At 38.8% G+C, this 22562-nt stretch overlaps 1 protein-coding gene and 1 pseudogene across 9 annotated transcripts in view; one reads left to right on the top strand and one right to left on the bottom strand.

Moving 5' to 3' along the window:
* Nucleotides 1–22562, bottom strand: part of TMCC1 (transmembrane and coiled-coil domain family 1) — a 272181-nt gene that overhangs the window by 106707 nt on the left and 142912 nt on the right. The gene's annotated exons all lie outside the window — the stretch shown is intronic.
* On the top strand, nt 9187–12810 carry LOC128592319 (barrier-to-autointegration factor-like; annotated as a pseudogene).

Raw genomic sequence — 22562 nt, 5'->3', positions numbered from 1 at the left:
CACATGTAAAACAACTATAAAGGAAGAAAATAATCAAATAACTGGGCTTTAGTCAAAGAGAGCAAGCAAGCATCTTTCTTAAAAACTTAAGACCTTTATTTCACCTATAACATCTGTAAGCCTAGATAATCATTTGGATAGTCTAGGAAAAATGACCAGTGTAACTAAGTACATCGATCATACTTTCAAAGTAAAAAAGATCTAAAGTAGATACTAGGTTTGAAATCACTATAAATATTTACTTTCAGAAAACTTCCAACAAAATTTAAAGATGGTCACATCAGTACTTCTTTAATAATAAAGTAGGGAATTTCTTCTACAACTCTGAGATCATCTTATGACTATTTCTTACGAAAGATGGTTTCTTATTAACAATACTAAAGTTAGAATTATCTAAAATTGCTGCTATTCAACTGTTTTTGACATGTGAAAAACCAATTTCATTTAAGTGTTCAATGTGTGTCAATAGTATCACAACCTGGGAAGATATGACAGGTCTTCTTGCTTTCAGGTAACCCTATGGATTAGGTGAAAAGACAAATAGAGACAAAGTACATTTGCCGAGATTAAAAAAAACCCAACTCACTGACATAACTATTTAGTTTCTCCTACATATACACCAACTGAAACAATTGAAAGTATTTTTTCAGTTCATTACTGATCATTGATAGAAAACGATTTTCTTTAAATTTGGTCCATAAGCCACGTTAAAATGGGGAGAGCAATGTTAGAAAGAGGAATTAAAAGATGTATGTCTCCAAGATGTTATGTATCTTTTTATTTCTTCATATTAAAGACAGGATGTCTCCCATTCTTCCCAACATATCCTTTTTGTAAATCATAATCGCATACACACTATATAGTGAAAAGAGCAGTTACAGTTCAAATAATAATGAAAAGTATTGGTAGCAAAATATCTAGACTGTAGTTTCTAATTGAAAAATTATCACCTGGCTCTCACCTATCAGACACTCTAGTGTAGGAAATGCCACTGTCCTGAGAATCTACATATCATCTGCTTTTTAAATGTACTAAATATATGAAAATACATGTAACAGAGGGCATTAAAAGAACAGAATTTTTTTTTTTTTTTTTAATCACGTAGGAGGAATGTGGGGCTTCCTACCCTCTCTGCCCACACACACTGTGTCAGGGAGGAAGGGAAATACACTTTAATGCTCCTAGAAAAGCTCCTGTTAGGTTTGGTAGGTTGCAAGAAAAGACATGTAATTTGACATAGGGACCAGGCATGTGCTTTGCTCATTTCAGCTTCAGTGTACATGATCTATACTGGAGTTAACTGAGAGCACCTAAAGGTGATCTTTTCTCTTAAGATCACAACACATTTCAGGATTTAACAATTCTGACTAACAGCCAAGAAAGTGCAGAATGCTTACTGATTTACTATTTGTTTAAGCTTCTCTCTGCAGGGTATGAACTGTGACATAATTTAGCCACCAACTACATTTTTTAAATAGAGTTTCACAAGATCACAATGGATTTTGAAATAAAGCTTAACTCTTAACCACACCTTTTTCTACATTAATTTCTGTGCTAACAAGAGAGCTTAGTACCTGGATCAAGGACTGGTGAGGGCCAAAGCTGATTCATAAAATCACCATCCCCTCTTAAATGGGTGCTTTGTGTTTTTATTTTTTAGGTTAGGTTTTCTTGGTTAAAAGAACTCTTCCCTAAAAGTTGCACCCACCAAAACTACTCTTCAATCAGAACTCTGTAAAAACTGTTTGGTGAGCTCCCTAGTAATTGCTTTTCACACACTTTTTCATTAAGCATGTGAGTTTCTAAACACAACTACTCATTTTAACATTTTCATACAGGTCTTACTTACTGAACTATTTTGTGGTAGTTTTTACCAGCTTAATTGTGAAATTTATATGAAAGTTCTGATTTTACAGACCAAGAAGGCTTTCTCTTCTTGGTCCACAAACTGCTAGATGAATTCCTAATTCAATATGCACTGTCAATCCACAATTACCTCTCTTTCACACACACCCTTCTGGAAATTCTATCTTAGGAGCAAACTACAACTTCGCCCAAATTCAGATGACAGCTGCAGTTCTAGAGGAACACAACCTGGGGTTGCCGGTGCAGTCAGCCTTCAAGCTTTGTGTCTGTCAGATGAAAGAACAAAAGGTAGCGCTTTCCCCCCAGCCCCTCCTTAGCGCTGGAGGCCAGCAGGCTTGACAGAGCAGTTCCAGAGAAAAAGGAACCATGCCGAAGCAAGTGAGAGCTTCCCATCCACAAACACACAAAACTCCAGACCCACCTTGGATAGCTGCCTCCTGAGGCTAAAGCGCTGAACCATGGTCACCCTGAGGATCTTCAGACAAAGCAATCCACAAAGGAAAGGTTTTTAAATAATAGCTTCTTGGGAAAGTCGGTGGCAGAACATTTTGAAGACTGTGGGAGAAGTCCAAAGAATTTCCCTGGGAGTCTTAGCAAACTTGGAAGCCCTTCATTGTTCTATCTGGAGATACTGCAAAGCATACATGGGAGAGGGCAGGCGGGCGGGGCGGAATCCTGGAGCCCAGTGCCAAGCTCTTCTAGCACTTCCTGTGAGTCAGCTGCGAGGGGTCCAGACACAAGGACCACCCCTTCCCTTTCCACAGGACCATTAGGCGAGGATACTGCTGTGGTGCCACCTGAGCCTCCAGGGGACAGAGCTGATATTAGTGGCTGGGGTTAGAGAGCATCTGCCCCAAGTAGGAGGCTTGCAACTGCTCCAATTCCTCCCCCAACACACACGCCAGCCTTCCTGGTGGGAGTGTCTGCTGCAGAAAACAACACCCTCTGCTCTACCTCCACCTCAGGTAATCCACTGGGTGAAGCGGTGTAAAGAAGAAGAGGTGGCAAAAAGCAAGCCCCTGGCTGTGCCAGCTCCCAGCTCAAGAAGGAAACTCCTCCCAGCTGGGTTCAGCAGCTGTGTGGCTTTGTCTAGCATAATTGGCCAAGCCTTTTCTCTTATTCACAGGGAGGGGTCCTGTCTCAGGAAGGAATGTCAGGTGCAGAGAGGCACGACGGTGACTTCAACTTTGTGCCCAACTTAAACACATTAAAGCAACCTCCTGAGATGACTGCCCTCTTTCGTTAGAACAAAGTAATTTTTAAAAATCTATATGCAAAACAAAAGGAACAGCTCAGAGTGAATCAATGCAGGTAAAGAGGTAAGAAAAATGACAGCTGTGAGGGTGGTTCCAAAAACACAAAATATTTTGCCATCATTTGCCACTCTTCCTCTGTCTATTTGAGTCTGCTTTGAGACAACCACTGTAAGGATAAATGTTTGTTTTAATGAAGCGTTCCTGTCTGTGTGCTCCTCTTTGAATTGTGCATTACTTCTGAATGAATTCAGTAACTGCTAGAGCAGAACTTTTTGGGATATATTATTTTTTCCCTTCTTGAGTGCCTCTTAACTTCCTATGTGCAAAATTACGTCTTATGCTACATTTATAGGCACCATCCTTCTCTATCCCACCTGGGACATGAATCATCCCTTCATATGGGGTATCGATCCCTGCTCTGCTCCCCACCTGTTACTCACTCAGTAACGGAGTTATCAGATTGACTATTAGATCAACTGTCACAATATAGCACTGCTCGTGTTCAAGTAACCATTATTTTACTTAAAAATAGTCCCAAGCACAAGAGGAAAGAAGCTGGCATATTGTTGTAAGTGTTCTATTTTATTATTGCTTACTGTTGTTAATTTCTTAGTGTGACTAATTTATAAATTCAACTTTACATAGGTTTGTGTATATAGGAAAAAACATAGTACAATCATGAAGCACATACCATTTCAGTGACAGACTGCACATATGAAAGTGGTTCCATAAGATTTTAAAATTGTATTTTTACTGTACCTCTTCTATGTTTAGATGCCCAAATATTCAACCATTGTATTACCACTGCCTACAGAAGTTAGTACCGTAATATGCTGTACAGTTGTGTAGCATAAGAGCAAGAGGCTATCCCATATAGCCAAGGTGTGAAGTAGGTCATACCAGCTAAGTTGTGTAAATACTCCATGATGTTCACAAAACAACAAAACTGCCTAATAGCACATTCCTCAGAATATATCCTTGCTGTTAAGGCATAGTACTATCTGCAGTCAGGCATCCATTATGGTTCTTGAAACATGTCTCCTACAGATAAAAGGGAATTAGTGTTCCAAATCTTTGAATAAGTAGTAATTCTCTAAAACCTCAACATAATTATGAGGAGACCATATAATGTTACTAATTTTCTTCTTCAGACAAGAAAAGTAAAAAATGAATCTGAAAAGATCGGTTTTCGGCTGGTCCAAACCAGTTACAGATTCCTTTGTTCTTTTTCCATTCCCACTGCTTCACTTGTCTAGCCTTAAAAAAAAAAAAAAAGAAAAAAAGAAAGGCATGCTTTTGTGCATTGATTATTGTCAACTATGTCCATATTACCAGTTTTCAATTATTACCAAATATAATTTTCACCTAAAAAATCACACACACATATTTCATAATATCTTAGGAAAAGCAGAGAAGATACACCAAATTCAAACAAACTGCAGGATGCCAAGGCTCCAAAATACTCTAACCAAAATGTATATATATGAAACTTTCACTCTAAAAATCTTGAACAGAAAAGGATTGAACATATTTAACTAAACTTTCCATAAACTTCCAAAGCTAAAAATTTTTAGACCAACAACTATGACTGAAATAAAGGTTCCTTCATATCTAAGGTTAGCAATATGCCATGTAGAGAAATGATTACAATTTAGACAAAATGACTGCAATTTAATTCTAAATGGCTGACAGAGAACTGGAGTTGTGTATGTATATGGTTTTTATTGTGTATGTATATGTTTTTTGTTGTTTATCTTAAGAGTACCAGTACCTCCATTTTCTCCTACAGAGAATGAAACAGTAGTCTGAAATCATCTCCTGGGAATGCAGGCGAGATTCATGAGATACTGATGTAGAAATAAATATAGAGCATTACAGGTGCTTCTGATTGACATAAGAAACTTGACTCTCAGATCACTGCTGTAAGATTCTTCCCTCCAACCCCCCCTCCACTCCCCGCATGTAAAAAAAAAAGAAGAAAGAGAAAAGGCATCAGAAAGAAAGATCAAATGACTACAGATCAAGTACAAATCAAATATCAATCATAAACTGAAAAGGGTATAAATCCTAAAAGCACTTACGTACTTTAATACAAAAAGCACTTACATATTAAAAAGATGGTGTCTCCATTTTAGTAGAAATGTGCTCATTTTTTGCTTATTTAAAAAAAGATAAAAGTCTATTTGTTTGAGATACCACAAATCCTGTCACAATCATTTGAATTTAAAAAAAGCCATTTAAATGCATGACTACAGTCCAGTCCTTGATTAAAAAAATAGATGGAAAACTCAAAACACAAAAGACCCTCAATAAACTGAGCTACTGCTACTAGGGAAAATATCAGGATCTCTAAATTTAATCTATTTGAGGGGTCGGCAACTTTTGGGATGAAAATAATAGATCACAGCCAAGTGTTACAAAATAATAGCAGGAAAGACAGAAATGTATAACCTAGAGAAGAGTCAACAGCTCTGCAACTAATCTCTTATCACTCCAGGACCCTAATAACCAATGCCATTTTTAGTACTCTGTGACTGAAAATCCACATCATCTTATATTTTGTGTGGAAGCAGGCAAAAACTGTCTATAGGTTTCTTAATCTTTTCTGAAGCATGCAGTTTGTGAGTCAGTTACAAGGTATGGACGCCATACTGCAATGACACCCGAGATGCACACACGGCACACACACAGTGTATGTGTATGTATATGTGCATATATTACACACATACATATAAATTCACAGTGTATATACACAGAGCCATAAGCATAAACATCTGAAGATACAGAATACTTACGTCCATATCAAGATATAGCATATCTGCAGCCCCCAAAGGCTCTTAACAGGTAACCATAACTTTGACTTCTACCATAACTCTGACCATACCTTAACTTTGCCTGTTCTTGAATTTCATATAAAATCCATCTTTGTGGCTGGTTTCTTTCACTCATCATGTCTTAGCAATGCATCCATGTAGTTGTGACAGCTCTTTTTTATTGCTATCTGGTATCCCACTGAATGAAACAATGCCACAATTGAACCATTCTACTGTACGTCAGTATTACATCGTCTTTACTGTGGTCATACTAATTTGCACTCTTACATTAACATATGGACATTACAGCTGCTCTATATTCTTGGTTTTCTGTTCTTGTTTTTCAATTTCATCCATGCTGGTGGAGGTGTCAGGGCTCCTCACTGTGGTTTTGCAAATCTTTTTAGAAGCAAATCTACTTAGAACTTTAGACAAAATTATTTTTAAAATCTCTTTAAGTTACTTCTGTTGATATTCTGATTTTCTCTATATTCCCCCATGTGCATCTTGATATAAGGCCACTCTCCTTGACTATTAACATTATTTTCCAAGTAGATTGCTATTTAACGTTTCGAAGCATGACTCTCTATGTAACTATTCATTCTGTTAGTGTTTATATTTATGTGCCTACAAGGTACCAGACAACTAATATGATTATTATTCACTATGTTACAAAGAACACCCAGCAGGATTATATATGCAAAATATTTAACCACTATAAAACAAAATACAATATACAATAAAATAGTTTACAAGGTGTTTTATGTCCTGCTGCCCACTGTCCCTTTCCAAATATCTCACACTACTTTCAACTGAACTCTAAATTTTAGTTTAAACATTTGTTCTTTCTGGAAAGCCTTCTCTATAAATCCTCACCAACCCCTGTTCCCACCTTACTATTTCTTCCTTACTACACTGTATTGTAATTTGTCTGCATCTTCCTCAACAAAACTTAAGTTTTGAGTTCAGGAGTTTGAGGTTGCTGTGAGCTATGCTATCGCACTCTACTGAGGGCAACAAAATTAAGACTCTGTCTCAAAAATAAATTAATTAATGAAATGAAAACTAAATCAAGCATATCCCCCTTCACCCTTTATATTGTATTTATCTGCGCGTACACACACAAACATGGGATAGACTGCTAGATTCTGGCCCATGCCTGATTTTTATCTGGGCATGCAGCCGCCTAGAATACATGCTTACATTCTCCTGCTTTCCTTGCAGCTAGGTGTGGCCATGTGACTGTGACTAGTCAATGGATTGGAAAAGTCCTTAGGGGCTATAGTCATGCCCTCCTTTTCACTGCTTGAAAAATAAACAGGTTGGTAAACAATCTTGGAACATGTTGATGATGGCAATACTGAGGCTATGGAGCTGCCCTGGACTGCCCTGGACTGTATATGCTCAGATGTTACCTGAAAGAGAAATCAGTCTCTATCTTTATCTGTGTCTTCTTTTTTTTTAACCCTCTCCTCCAGCCCTCGATTATCTGTATCATATTCCTTCCTGCTTAGAATCAGTATGGTAGCGTCTGTTATCTGCAACTGAACTCTGAGGATAAATTGCTTGACACAGGGTAGGTGTTACTAAATGTTTGTTGAATAAATGAATGAGTGATAATGGAATAAGCAAATGGAGACAGCCAAGATGAACAATGAGGTGGGCACACAAACCTGTTGGACTCAGCCCAGCAGTAGAGAAATCAGAGAAATCAATTCTATTTGGTAGATTCTAACTGGTGTATTTGGGGGGCGAGCGGGACAGAGTCTGATTCTGTTGCCCCAGGCTACAGACTCCTGGGCTCAGGCAATCCTCCTGCCTTGGTCTCCCAGAGTGCTAAGATTATAGGCATGAGGCACTATGCCTAGCTGAACCCCCTCCACCCCGTTAACTAGCATTTTTAAAAGATGAAATAGAGGGCAGCGCCTGTGGCTCAAAGTGGTAGGGCGCCGGTCCTATATGCCGAAGGTGGCAGGTTCAAACCCAGCCCCGGCCAAAACCCACAAAAAAAAAAAGATGAAATAGAATAGAAAATCTGAGAGAAGACCACATATGGTAGATGTAAGTATTGTTTTATGAAACATTAGTTCTATACACACATTAACCCACTGTGTGTGTGTATGTATGTATGTACACACTCCTAGTGGTAATAATAAAAATATTCAGCAACCAGCTTGACACAGATACCAACTTACTGAAATGGATACAATAATAGATACCAGTTGTCTAAAAAAAAAGAGTATATAGTCTTATTTGATGGGATTGATTAATATGTAACTATTCTATAATCTTATTTCTATATTCTAATGTAAAAGACTACATAAACTCTAAAGTGAGATCAATGATTTAGATTTCATTTTGTGTTTGTAGACATGAACTTCACAAAGGACAAAACCTAATACCTTACTCAAATCCAAAATATTACATGTGTGATTTCTTTTTACATATACATCTTGCAAAAAGAAATAAATTATCTGGCAAAATATATACTTCAAAAAGCAATACTAGTGGCTCAGCGCTTATAACTCAGCGGCTAGGGTGCCAGCCACATACACTGGAGCTGGCAGGTTTGAACCCAGCCCAGGCCTGCCAAAACAACAATGACAACTACAACCAAAAAGTAGCTGGGCATTGTGATGGGTGCCTGTAGTGCCAACTACTTGGGAGGCTGAGGCAAGTGAATCGCTTAAGTCCAAGAGTTTGAGGTTGCTGTGAACTGTGATGCCACAGTACTCTACCGAGGGCAACACAGTGAAACTCATCTCAAAAAAAAAGTAATACTGGTGAGAGTGACATCGAAATGACAAACTAGTAAGCAATAGGCCTTCCTTCTTGGGACCAGAGAAATACTGAGTTTAAACAATATGTGCACTATAATACTACTGTAACAACTCTAGAGATCAGTGAATCAACAGCACCCAAGCCATTCTAAAACCAAGGTGTATTCCTATGAAAGGAGAAGGAAAATTCACAGCATTTGGCACGGTTATTCACGTTCCTCCCCCTGCACAGGCAGCATAAAGCAACCAGGAGGACACTCTCTGATGAGATTCAGGACGTGCTACTAGAAAACATGCCGTGTTGGCACTTAAGAGAACAACAGAAAAAGGGAAGTCTCTCTATCCTTCTATTTTAACCTGTATTGTGTTACTATAACAATTCCATATACTGTGTAATTTATGAAGAAAAGAAATTTATTTCTTACAGTTCTGGAGGCTGAGAAATCCAAGGTTGAGAGGCCTGCATTAACAATGACCTTCTTGCTACTTCGTCCCATGGAGAAAGGTGAAAGGGTAAGAAAGCATGCATGAATTTAAGAGAAATGAAGCCAAAGTCATTTTATTTTTCTTAAGAGAAAGTCTTGCTCTGTTGCCCTAGCTTGAGTACAGTGGCATCATCATAGCTCACAACAACCTAAATTCTCTGGGCTCAAGTGATCCTTCTGCCTCAGTCACCTGAGTAGCTGGGACTACAGGCAAGTGCCACCACACCTGGCTAATTTTTCTTTCTTTTTTCAGTCTTGCTCTTGTTCAGGCTGGTCTCAAACTCCTGACTTCACAAGATCCTTCACACCTCAGGTTTTCAAATAGTTTGAATTATTATAGGTGTGAGCCAGCAAGCCAGGCCCAAACTCTTTCTTTTATCAGGAAGACTCCCTCAATAATTAACTCACTCTTGTGATAATAGTTATCACGAGAGTTGAATCCTTATGACCTAATCACCTCTTAAGGCCCCACCTCTTAATACTGTGTTTAACACATGAACTTTTGGAGACACATCCAAACCACAATATGTTCTCTTACTCTTCTTTCCTTTAGCAAGTCATGAAATCTAAAAAAGAGTTTCTGATCTTCCCCTGAAGCAGGTCATATGACAACCTTCACTCAAAAGGTGCTCCCCCTATACCCCAAGAGGGAACATCCTTATCAGTGAAGATAAAGAATGACAAGAAAGAATCTAAACAAACCAATCTTCCTAATATCTTCCAATTTATTACCATTGGGTTATACACTTTATCTAATCTTATTTTTCCATGACTATCTATTTCTTCATCAAACCTAGCACAAACATACACAAGTTTAGGCATTTCTCTGGGTCTTCATTTCCTTCTGAAAGACTCCATGTCATATAGAACTTATGTGAAATAAGTGCATATGCTTTTCTCTTCTTTTATTATAGGAGACTCAGGACTTAGCCATGAACCAAGCATAGGTAAAGAAAAAGAAATTTTTTTCCCCATATCACCATACTAGGACTCTTCCCTTGGGATGTAAACAAAAGAGTAGACCATGATTTTAACATTAAGGCTTGTAGGGGGGCTGCCTGAGGCACTAGTTTCTGTGTCACCTTACTTGAACCACTGACATGATAGGCACCTGAGTTTGAAAGCCACTGAAAAAAGAGACAAGTAGCATGTTAGAGCTGCAGGTCTGTAAGCAGACGGCAGGGGCACTAAGAGACCAGAAAAAGTTTGATAAATCCTAAAGTCTTCAACCAGGCTGATCAGTACAAAGACAGTAAGCAAAGACTGGGAGTGTGGCTGGTTTTTTCAAATGGCTAAATCCCAACAAAAATTTACAAGGCATACAAAGAAACAGGGAAACACGGCCCAATTAAAGAAACAATACAAAACTCCAGACACCAAACCAAAGGAAATGCGTATCAATGGAACTGCCCAACAAAAATTAAAATAATTGTCAAAAAATGTTCGATGAGCTAAAAAAGAGCACAACTAAGCAAAATCAGGAACTACATGAACAAAATAAAAATGTCAACAAAAAGAAACTATAAAAACAGAGTCAAATTCTAGAGCAGAAAAAGACAACTGAACTAAAAAATTAATTAGAAGTTCAGCATTAGACTGTATCAGGCAGAAGAAAGAATGAGTGAACCTGAAAACAGGTCATTTGAAATCACTGAGCCAGAGGAAGAAAAGGGAAGTAAAGAATGAAGAAATATGAAAAGAGCCTAAGGGACTTATGGGACACCAACAAACAGACCATTGTGTTTATTATGGGAATTGAAGTAGAAGAGAGAAAGGGATAGAGACTTTTACTGAAGAAATAATGGAAACCTCCAAAATCTGAATAAAGATATGGATATATAGACTCAAGAAGCTCAAAGCACTTCGACTATGATAAATAAAAAAAAAACACAATGGGGCGGCGCCTGTGGCTCAAGGAGTAGGGTGAGGGTCCCATATGCCAGAGGTGGCAGGTTCAAACCTAGCCCCGGCCAAAATCCAAAAAAAAAAATTAGTAAACAACAAAACCACAATGGCTGGGCATGGTGGCTCACACCTGTAATCCTAGCATGTTGAAAGACAAAGGTGGGAGGATTACTTGAGGTCAAGAGTTTGAAACTAGACTGGGCAATAGCAAGATGCCATCTCTATAAAAAAAATAAATAAATAAAATAAAAAGGAGCATATGTCCATACTCCCAGGTACTAGGGAGGCTGAAGCAGGAGTATCACTTTGGCCCAAGAGTTAAAGGATGCAGTGAGCTATGATGATGCCACTGCACTCCTGCCTAGATGACAATGAGACTCTGTTTAAAAGAGAGAGAGAGAAACACCAAGACACATTATAATCAAACTGTCAAAAAGTCAAAGACAATGAAAGAATCCTAAAAGCAGTAAGAAAAAAGCTATTCATCACAGACGAGTTTCCATAACATTATCAATAGGTATCTCAGTGGAAATTTTTACATGCCATAAAGGAGTAGAATCATATATTCAAAGTGCCAAAAAACAAACACAAAAATCTTGTCAAACAAGAACACTATATTTGACAAGTATCCTTCAAAAATAAAGAAGAGGTAGGTTTTAATTCTCAAAAAGGGGAAGGAGGTTTTGAAGAGATAAAAAAACACTTTTTTTCCAGGCCATTTTCTCTACTACAGAGTCTTGGGATGTGTGTCAATGCAGCTTAGGAGATTTCGAACCAAATATGACTCCTTTAAGAGTGCCCCAAAATGGCCAACTAGAGGCATTTTCCCACCAGCCTCCTCCAGGAAGATGGAGAAAAGAGATACCAGCCACGACCATCTGGATCATTCCCCTCAGAAACAGCATTGTTAAGGCGCAGAGTGACAGCATAGGACACCAGAGCAGAAAAAGATAGTAAGGGAGGAAAGACAAGAGGAGGAGCAGGTGAAGGGAAGTCAGGTGACCCAGGGGCAGAGGCTGCACGTGGAATTGGTAGGGGATTAGGGACACCAAAATCCTCCACCACCACTGTCTCTGCTGATCCTGGAGCACCACATAGTGTTCTTACTAAAAATAATTATTTTAACTCTCCCAGATAACTAAGAGGATAATATGTCTCTGAAACCCCAAAGCCCAGAGCTAAAGAAGAACAAAGAAAGGAGAAAAAGAGAGAAAGAAGTAGGGGAGGGAAATAAAGAAGAAATGATACATAAGGAGAAACCAGAAAAAAAGTCTGGCTACATGAAGAACCAGAACAGATCAACTTCTACAGAAATCACAGTGGAGCTACTATAGAAGATGTCTATAAAGAATTTTGGGAAATGTATCAATGGGAATGGCCGGGTGGTACAAGGAACCATTAGAGGAACTGGAGGTGCCGATTAAACCCGACCGAGAAGACAACCTTCCAAAAGCACGGACACTTCGTGGCAGAGACCTTGGAGGAAAAGCCAGTGGGGCGCTTAGCTGGCACTGGTGAAGTCCTGGGCAAGAAGCTGGAGGAAAGGGGCTTTGACAAGGCATATGTGGTCCTTGGCCAGTTCCTAGTACTAAAGAAAGATGAAGACCCCTTTTGGAAATGACTGAAGGACATGTCTGGCACCAATGCTAAGCAATCCCGAGACTGCTTTGGATGCCTCCAAGAGTGGTGTGATGCCTTCTTGTGAAGCTCCCTGGGGATCCCTCAATACTCAACCCCAGCATTCAGTTTCCAGAATTTGCAGCTGCGTGGGGACTCCTTCCTTATCCTTTACAAAGGAAATGATTGCTATTGTTGCAGTCACCTCCAATGTACTCCAGGGTCTTTTGGGATTTTTCTCCCCTCAACATGTCAACTTCTTTGGAATTCTTGCTCTTACATGCATCTACCTTTTCCTTCCCCTACCAGTTCCATGTTAGCAGTTACCAGTTTTCCTGAGTGGATTCCTGGTCCCTTCCCTCACCACCCCCTTTAACCTCTGATCTGCTTGATGTTATTTGGCTCCACTTGGGGCAGAATAGTCACTGTCCTTGTAAAGTTTTTAGATAATAAAATCAGTGGCCTTCAAAAAAAAAAGTTTCTGGAAATGACAGGAATAGAATTCATATTATGGAAGGCATTTAAGGGAATTGAAAGGAAAGTGGAAACCCAATAAAAAAGAGGTCCAAAATATGTCCCAACAACTTGGTGCCCACTGATCGGTGGTTAGGGCACCAGCCACATACACCAAGGCTGGTAGGTTTGAACCTGGCCCAGGCCTGCTAAACAACACTGACAACACAAAACAACAACAACAAAAAAAAGCCAGGCATTGTAGCAGGTACTTGTAGTCCCAGCTACTTAGGAGGCCGAGGCAAGAGAATTGTTTAAGCCCAAGAGTTTGAGTTTGCTGTGAGCTGTTGATTCCACAGCACTCTACTGAGAGCAACATAATGAGACTCTGTCTCAAAAAAAAAAAAAAAGTCTCAAGAAATTAATAAAAAGACAAAGTCTCTAAGGATCTGGGAAAAAAGTCAGAAAGGATACAAATGAGCTTAAAGTATTGAAGGAGAAAATTCATGGAGTTTCAAAATGTAGTAGAAAGTTTCAACAACAGGGCGGCGCCTGTGGCTCAGTCGGTAGGGCACCGGTCCCATATACCGAGGGTAGTGGGTTCAAACCCGGCCCCAGCTGAACTGCAAACCAAAAAATAGCTGGGCGTTGTGGCAGGCGCCTGTAGTCCCAGCTACTCGGGAGGCTGAGGCAAGAGAATTGCTTAAGCCCAGGAGCTGGAGGTTGCTGTGAGCTGTGTGAGGCCATGGCACTCTACCGAGGGTGATAAAGTGAGACTCTGTCTCTACAAAAAAAAAAAAAAAGAAAGTTTCAACAACAGATTAAACTATGGAGAAGAATAAATCTCAGAGCTTCAAGACAAGGTTCTTGCACTAACTCAGTCATAAGAGGCAGAGAAGCTGAGCAATCTGTTAAGAGAGTTATGGGACTACATGAAATGTATAAGCATATGAATTATAGCTATCCTTGAAGGAGAAGAGTCCCAAAAGCTCTAGTTGATGATATTCTAGTGGAAAATTTTCCCAGCATTGCTAAAGATTCAGACATACACCTGCAAGATGGTTATCAAACACTGGGATGACTCAATTTAAACAGAGTTTCTCCTGGACCCATTGTAATTAACCAGGTCAAAGTCAAAATGAAAGAGAAACTTCTGTAAGCAGCCAGGAGTAATGAGTAGCTGACCTACAAGGGCAAACACATCAGGTTAACAGCTTCTCAGGGGGAACTTTACAAGCCAGAAGATCAATGTTCTTAAAACAACTGCTGGCCTAGGATTCTGTATACTACAAAACTAAATTTCATATTTGATGGAGAAATCAAATACTTTACTGACAAGCAAACACTGAGGAAGTTTGCCAATACAAGACCTGCTCTGCAGGAAGTACTCAGATCTGTACTGTCCACAGATCAACACGATAGTCTCCCAGGAAAACGACACCTGGAAACCAAGGACAAAGCCTAGCTACCACAATGGCCTACGAGATAAAACAAGGCAGAGCCCCACACAACATGAACCAAATCCCATCCCACTTATCAATAGTCTCAATAAAGGCGCTGCCAGCAGACCCCTGCTATCTAGTTGCCAGAGACTTTTTGAACTCTCCCACCTGAGACCGGTGCTGACTGGGACAATTGATTTGGACCTCTTGAACTGGGCCAATCACCTGAGGACTATCCAAAGTGGTACCCTGGGTGTGTGGTTGTGGGAAGGTTTGATTTTCCTTTTCCAGTTGTTGCCTGTGGGGGGCAGGGTGACTTCATTGCTGGTATTTCTCCATAGCTGTCAGACTTCAACCCACAGTAACTGATTAACTAGGGTAGGACAGAGACCAGCTGAAAATAAGACAGAGCCACTTAGCCCCACCACAGGACAGAGACCAGCTGAAAACAAGACGGAGCCACTTAGCCCCACCACACGAAGCAGGTCCCCAGTGTTTCAGGCTGTAGCACAGCTCTTTACACAACTCTAAGGGAAAAGGTAAAGACACCAGTCCCAGCTCTTGGGCAAAGGGCTGGTTAATCACTACTCTAGGAGCCCCCAACTCAACTTCACCTTATCTGCTCATCTAGCCAAATAGTGTAAAATAATCATGGGGTAGAATCAGAGGAAAAACTCTGGTAACATGAATAATCAGAGTAGATCAACTCCCCTGAGGAATGACGGCAGACACACTAGAAGATCTCATTCATAAACAAATGGCTTGAGATGTCAGAAATCAAATTCAGAATTTGGATCACAAATAAGATTAATAGAATGGAGTAGAAATTCAAGGAGCATTTCAAAAGTTGTCTCAAGAATTCAATGAATTCAAAAACAAAACCACCAAAGATTTTGACACATTGAGACAAGAACTTGCAGCCCTCAAAGATCTGAGAAATACAGTAGAATCCCTCAGTAACAGAATGGAGCAGACAGAAGAAAGAATTTCTGACATTGAAGACAAAGATTTTCAACTCTCCCAAATGCTCAAAGAGGAAGAGAAGTGGAGAGCAAAAATGGATCATTCTCTCAGAGAGTTCTGGGATAATCAAAGAAAACTAATATCCGCTTTGTAAGAATTCTTGAAGGCGACGAGGTTGCTTTGAATGACACAGACGCTTTACTTCATGAGATAATGAAGGAGAACTTCCCAGACATGCCAAGAGATGCTGAAATTCAGATAGCAGACAGTTTCAGAACCCCAACATGACTCAACCCAAATAAGACATCTCCCAGACACATTATAATTAATTTCACCAAAGTTAAAATGAAGGAGAAAATTCTGTAAGCAGCCAGACGTAAGAAAACCATAACCTACAAGGGGAAGAATATTAGAATGACTGAGCTCTCTCTTCTGAAACCTTTCAAGCTAGAAGAGGGTGGTCATCAACTTTTAATCTCCTAAAACAAAATAACTTTCAACCCAGCATCCTGTATCCAGCTAAAATGAGTTTCATTTATGATGGAGAAATTAAATACTTTAATGGCATTCACACGTTGAAGAAATTTGCCATAACTAAACCAGCTCTCCAGACCTATCCTCCACAATGACCAGCACAATCCTCCACCACAAAAGTAAACTCACTCAGAAACTTTTGATCAAATTCCAACTTCCAAAGTGGTGAAAGGATTAAAAATGTCCACTGGACTTTCAAAAAACTCAATACCCAAAATTCTACCAGGCTTATCAAAATATTTACAATTAATGTGAATGGCTTAAATTGTCCTCTAAAGAGGCACAGGTTGGCTGACTGGATACAAAAACTCAGGCCAGATATCTGCTACAGACAAGAATCTCATCTTACCTTAAAAGATAAATACAGACTCAGGGTGAAGGGATGGTCATTTATATTTCAGGCAAATGGAAATCAGAAAAAAGCAGATGTTGCGATTTTATTCACAGATACAATAGGCTTTAAACCAATAAAAGTAAGGAAAGATAAGGATGGTCATTTCATATTTGTTAAGGGTAACACTCAACATAATGAGATTTCAATTATTAACATTTATGCACCCAACCAGAATGCACCTCAATTTATAAGAGAGACTCTAACAGACATGAGGAACTTGATTTCCTCCAGCACCATGATAGTTGGAGATTTTAACACTCCTTTGGCAGTGTTGGATAGATCCTCCAATAAGCAAAGAAATTTTAGACTTTAACTTAACCATTCAACAATTGGATTTAACAGACATCTACAGAACATTTCATTCTAACAAAACCGAATACACATTTTCTCATCAGCCCATGGAACATACTCCAAAATTGATCACATCTTAGGTCACAATATTCTCAATAAATGTGAATGTCTTGAATTCCCCACTGAAAAGACACAAGCTGGTTGACTGGATAAAAAAATACAAGCCAAGTATATGCTGTCTTCAGAAAGCACATCTAAACTCCAAGGACCAATGAAGATTCAGGATGAAGGGCTGTAAAACAACACTACATGCAGACACCAAAAGAAACCAAGCGTATAATTCTTATTGCAGATGCCAATTGACTTTAAAGCAATAAAAATAAAGAAAGATAAAGATGGACACTATACATTCCTCAAAGGAAAAATCCAATAAGACAACATTTCAATCCTGAATATTTATGTAACCAGCTTAAACACTCCCAGAGTTATACAGCAAACCCTGCTTTGTCTGAACGATATGATAAACAAAAATGCCACACTAGCCAGGGACTTAAACACCCCACGGACAGAACTAGACAGATCCTTAACACAGAAACTAAAAAGAGAAACAATGGACTTAAATATGACTCTAGAACAAATAGGCCTTACAGACATATACAACATTTCACCCCAGTATTACTGAATGTATGTTCTTCTCATCAGTTCATGGATCATTCTCCAAGATCAAGATCTTAGGTCACAAATAAAAGATCAAGAAAAATTTTCAAATAGATATTATATGTAGCATAACATATAATGGAATTACAGTAGTACTCCACAGACCATAAGGAATTAAAGTAGTACTCAATTCCAACAGAAAGATTCATTTCCTGGAAAGTCAGGGAAACTAAACAATCTATTGCTGAATGATAGCTTGGAGGAAATAAAGAAGGTAATCACTAGATTTCCTGAACAAAATGACAATGAGGCCACAAGTTACCAAAACCTGTGGGATACTACAAAAGTAGTCCTAAGAAAAAAATTCATCATGTTAAGTGCTAACATCCAGAAAGGAGAAGACTCTAAATCAACAATCTAATGAATCATCTCAAGGAACTGGAAAAGGAAGAGCAATCCAATTCCAAACCCAGCAAAAGAAAAGAAACCAAAATCACACCAGAACTGAATGAAATTGAGAACAAAGGAATAATTCAGAAGATTAATGAAACAAAAAGTTGGTTTTGAAAAGTTAAATAAAAACCATTAACCCTTGGCCAGATTAACCAGAAACAGAAAAGCAAGATCACTAATAAGCACTACCATTTAAAAAGGGAGGGGGGGGATAACAACAGATACCACAGAAATACAAAATACCATAACCAAATACTATAAAAATGTCTATTCTCAGAAATTTGAAAACATGGAAGAAATGGTCCAATACCTGTAATCACATTACCTCGCTAGACTCATCCAGGAAGAAGCAGAACTCTTGAACAGACCAATATTGAGCAACAGAATTGAAAACAATAAAAAAGCTTCCAAAAACAAAAAAAGTCCCAGACCAGATGGTTTCACACCAGAATTCTACCAAACCTTCAAAGAAGATTTTGTACCAATATTGCAGAATATATTCCAAAACACTGAGAAGAAGAGAAGCCTCCTCAACTCCTTCTATGAAGCAAGTATTATTCTGACACCAAAACTAGGGAAGGACACAACAAAAAAAAAAAACTATAGACCATTGATGTAAAAAATACTCAATAAAACTGTAGCAAATAGAATTCAGCTACACTGAATTATATTTTTTTTATCAAAAAAATAATTCAGCATGACCAGGTGAGCTTCATCCCAGGAGTGCAAAGCTGGTTCACTATATCCGAATCTCTAAACACAATTCACCACATAAACAGAAGGAACAACAAAAATGATATGATCCTCTCAACAGACGCAGAAGCATTTGACAAAAGTCAGCATCCTTTTTTTGGTAAGAAAACTTAAGAAAATTGGCATAGATGGGACATTCCTCAAATTGACAGAAACTATTTATGACAAACCCACAGCCAAATATTAAAAGGAAAAAAACTGAAAGTACATCACTTAGAAATGGAACCAGACAAGGATGTTCACTATCGCCACTATACCAACACAGTGCTAGAAGTCCTACCTAATGCAATTTGGCAAGAGAAGAAAATCAAGGGTATCAAGGCTAAGAAAATCAAGGGTGTCAAACTATGGCTCTTTGCTGATGATAAGATCTTATACCCAGAAAACCCTGAGGACTCAACCATAAGATTCCTGGAATTAATAAAGAAGGCAAAGGTTCAGGTTATAAACTCAATGTACACAAATCAGTAGCCTTCATATATATTAATAATAGTCAAGCTGAGGATCAAATCAAAGATACAATACCCTATACGTCAAAGAAAATGAAATACCTCAGAATATATTTAACAAAGAATCTCTACAGGGAGAACTGTGAAACACTGAGAAAAGAAATTACAGAGGATGTTAACAGATGTAAAAACATATCACACTCATGGTTAGGAAGAATCAACATTGTTAAAATGACTATATTGCCCAAAGTAATCTACAGATTTGATGCAATACCCATTAATCAATATCACACTTTAAAGATATTGAAAATACAGTTCTACTTTTCATATAAAACCAGAAAAAACCCTGAAAAGCCAATGCAATTCTTCGAAATAATACCAACTCTTGAGGCATAACTTTACCAGGCTTCAAGTCTATAGTGATCAAAACACCATGGTAATGGCATAAAAACAGAGGCACAGATCTGTAGAATAGAACAGAGAATCTAGAGATGAAAACAGCCTCACATTGCCATCTGATTTTTTTTTTTTTTTGTAGAGACAGAGTCTCACTTTATGGCCCTCGGTAGAGTGCTGTGGCCTCACACAGCTCACAGCAACCTCCAACTCCTGGGCTTAAGCAATTCTCTTGCCTCAGCCTCCCAAGTAGCTGGGACTATAGGCGCCAGCCACAACGCCCAGCTATTTTTTGGTTGCAGTTCAGCTGGGGCCGGGTTTGAACCCGCCACCCTCGGTATATGGGGCCGGCGCCTTACCAACTGAGCCACAGGCGCTGCCCTGCCATCTGATCTTTGACAAAGCAAACCAAAGTATACACTGGGGGAAAGAATCCCTGTTCAATAAATGATGCTGGGAGAACTGGTTAGCCACACATAAAAGATTGAAACTGAATCCCCACCTCTCACCACTTAAAAAGTTAACTCACAAAAGATAAAAAGATTTCAACCTAATGCATGAAACTATAAAAACCCTAGAAGAAGCTCTTAATCTTGTCAGTTTAGGGAAAGAATTTATGAAGAATACCCACTGGCAATTGCAGCAAAAACAAATATACGTAAATGGAAGCTGATCAAGTTAAAAAAAAACTTTTACATAGCTAAAGACAGTATCAACAAAGCAGAGAGAGAGGATATTTGCATGCTATGAATCCGACAAAGGGCTGATAACTAGAATCAACAAAGAACTCAAGCAAATCAATAAGACAAGATCAACCAACCCCATTAGAAATTAGGCAACAGACATGAACAGAATCTTTTCTCATGAGGACAGATGAATGGCCAACAAACACATGAAAAAGTGCTCATTGTCCCTAATCATCAGAGAAATGCAAATCAAAACCACTTTGAGATATCACCTAACCCCTGTCAGAATGTCCCACATATAAGGTCCCAAAGCAACAGATGCAGGCGTGAAGGGAACACTCGTGCACTGTTGATGGGATCACAAACTAGTACAGCCTCTGTGGAAAAGCAGTAAAAGAACTTAAAGTAGACCTGCTGTTTGATCTGGCAATCCCATTACTAGGTATCTAGTAAGAAAAAAACTCATCTTACATAAGGACATTTAACACTCAAATGTTTATAGCAGCACAATTTACAATTGCAAAGATTTGGAAACAACCCAGGTGCCCTTCAACATATAAATGGATTAATAAATTGTGGCATATATATATCATGGAATACTATCCAGCCATTAAAAGATGGAGATTTCATATCTTTTGTAACAACCTGGATGAATTTGAAGAACATTCTCCTAAGTGAAGCATCACAAGAATGGAAAAACAAGCACCCTACATACTCAGTACTTAACTAGAATCAGTAGATTAACAACTACATGTTCACATGAAAGAAAAACTCAAATTCAAGAAAGAGGGATGGGAGTTAGGGATTGGGTAAATTATTACCCAGCAGGTACATGGCACAGGTATAGTACATACTTCCTGGGTGAAGGGCATAACTCCAAAACCAGACTTTAACCTTACAAAAGCAAACTATGTAACCTAATTGTATGTACCCCCATAGTAATAAAAAAAAATTTTTTTTTTTTTTTGAGACAGAGACTCACTCAGTTGCCCTGGGGTTGAGTGCCATAGTGTTATTGCTCACAGAAACCTCTAACTCTTAGACTCAAGTAATCCTCTTGCTTCAGCCTCCCCAGTAGTTGGCATTACAGGCGCCTGTCACAACACCTGGCTATCTTTTTAGAAACAGGGTCTCGCTCTTGCTCAGGCTGGTCTCAAACTCGAGAGCTCAAATGTTCCACCGTCCTTGGCCTCCCAGAGTGTTAAGATTTTAGGCGAGAGCCACCATACCCGGCCAATCTAAATTTTTTTAAAATGAAGGAGAAATGAAGGTTTTTCCAGATAATTAAAAGCTAAGTGCATATATCTCTTCTAGACCTGCTCTACAAGAAATGCTAAAGGGAGTTCAAGTTGAAATGAAATATAGTAAGAACAATACAAAGGCAGTTCTGTAGGTAAGTAAATGGACAAATATAATAACCTCAAGAAACAAGGAAAGGAAAAGACAAAAAAGGAATGAAAACAATAAACAAGTGTTGGAGAAGATACTGAGAAATGAAAAGACTTGTATATTGTTGGTGGGGTTATAAAATATTATGAACACTATGAAAACAGTATGGTCATTACTCAAAAATTTAAAAATTGAGTTACCATATAATTGAGCAATCCCACATTCAGATATATATTCAAAGAACTGGAGCTGGGAACGTTGACTCATGCCTGAATCTAGCAACTCTGGGAGGCCAAGATGGGTAGATTGCCTGAGCTCAGGAGTTTGAGACCAGCCTGAGCAAGAGTGAGGAGTGAGACCCCCTGAAAATAGAAAAATTAGCTGGGTGTTGTGGCACGTGCCTGTAGGCCCAGCTACTTGGGAAGCTGAAGCAAGAGAATCGGTAAGTTTGAGGCTGCTGTGAGCTATGACTCCACAGCATTCTGCCCAAGGCAACAGAGTAAGACTCTGTCTCAAAAAAAAAGAAAAAGAAAAAAATTGAAAATAAGGCCTCAAAATCACATCTGAACAACGATGTTCACAGCAGCAACATTCACAAGAGCCATGAGGTGAATGTAACCCAAATGTTCATTGGTAGATGAAAGAATAAACAAAATGTGGTATATATACCAACACATAAAATGAATAAAGTAAATGAACAAAACGAATCTTAAAAAGGTAGGGAATCCTGTCTTATGTAACAAAATGAATAAACATTGAGAACGTTATCCTAAGTGAAATAAGCCAGTTACAAAAAGACAAATATTACATGATTCTATTTACATGAGGTATGTAAAGTACTGAAATTCATAGAATGAACAGCTGGAGGGAAAGGAAAAGAAGAGTTTAAGATTTGTGGGTGGCACCTGTGGCTCAGTGGGTAGGGCTCCAGCCCCAAGTACTGAGGGTGGTGGGTTCAAACCCAGCCCCGGCCAAACTGC

This window comes from Nycticebus coucang, chromosome 8 (assembly GCF_027406575.1).
Source record: "Nycticebus coucang isolate mNycCou1 chromosome 8, mNycCou1.pri, whole genome shotgun sequence".
Lineage (NCBI taxonomy): Eukaryota > Metazoa > Chordata > Mammalia > Primates > Lorisidae > Nycticebus > Nycticebus coucang.
Note: the sequence above shows the minus strand (reverse complement) of the source record. Positions and strands in the feature narration are given on the sequence as shown.